Here is a 1,379-nt window from a genome sequence, read left to right on the forward strand (position 1 = left end):
CTTCCCCAGAGACACACCTGACTAGGGAAAGAGAGAGGCAGACTGGGAGTATGGACCGACCAGTCAACACCCATGTTCAGCAGGGAAGCAATGACAGAAGCCAGACCTTCTACCTTCTGCAACCCTCAACGACCCTGGGTCCATGCTCCCAGAGGGCTAGAGAATGGGAAGGCTATCATGGGAGAGGGTGGGTTATGGGGATTGGGTGATGGGAATTGTGTGGAGTTGTACCCCTCCTACCTTATGCCTTTGTTCACTAATCCTTTCTTAAATTAAAAATTTAAATAAAAAAAAAATTATTGTTGTTATTGTTGTTGTGTTTGGTTTTTTAAAATAGAGATGGAGAGGCAGAGAGAGAAGGAGAGAAAGAGAAAGAGATCACAGTATTGAAGTTTCCTTCAAGGGGGCCGAGCGGTAGTGCAGCGGGTTAAGCGCACGTGGCATGAAGCGCAAGGACCGGTGTAAGGATCCCGCTTCGAGCCCGTGGCTCCCCACCTGCAGGGGGGTTGCTTCACAAGCAGGTCTGCAGGTGTCTAACAAGGCGCAAGGACCCAGGCTCAAGCCCTCAGTCCCCACATGCAAAAGGAAAGCTTCACAAGTGGTGAGGCAGTCAGTAGCCAAGGAGAAGAAGTAGCCTAAATGCCCATAATCAGATGACTGGCTAAAGAAGTTATGGGATGTATACTCCATGGAATACTATGTGGTTAAAAAAATGACACTGTCCTTGGGGGCAAAATGGATGAAATTGGAGGTGCTTATAGTTAGCAAAATCAGTAACGAGATAAAAGATAGTTACCAGATGGTTTTACTTATATGTGGAATCTAGAGAATGGATAGGCATGAACTTGCAAAAAAAAAAAAAAAAAAAAAGGAAGAAGCAAATAGACTCTTTTTAAATTTTGTTTTATTGTTTTTATTTATTTATTGGATAGAGACAGCCAGAGATCGAGAGGGAAGGGGGTGGTAGAGGGAGAGAGACAGAGAGACACCTGCAGCCCTGCTTTGCCATTAGCAAAGCTTTCCCTCTGCAGGTGGGGACTGGTGGCTCGAACCGCGGTCCTTACATTGTAACACGTACGGTCAACAAACATACTATCTCTAAGACTTGTGAGAACTATGGTGGTTATCTCTTGGAGGTGAGAGGGTAAGGGCACAGAACCTGGGTAATGAGTGTGATGTGGATCTATACTATGCTGTAGCCCACTACTACAAATAAAAAAAAGGGAGAAATATGAGAGTAAGAAAAAATGTATAGGACCTTTCCCTGAAGTCCCTTGGCACTGAGGGCTTAGGGATGTCACATAGCCAAGCTAGGCTGGCGCCTCAGTCCTTTTCTGCCCACAGAGCTGCCCACAGGGGTTCTCTTGTTCCCCAGGCTC

Source organism: Erinaceus europaeus, chromosome 3, assembly GCF_950295315.1.
Source record: "Erinaceus europaeus chromosome 3, mEriEur2.1, whole genome shotgun sequence".
NCBI classification, from domain to species: domain Eukaryota; kingdom Metazoa; phylum Chordata; class Mammalia; order Eulipotyphla; family Erinaceidae; genus Erinaceus; species Erinaceus europaeus.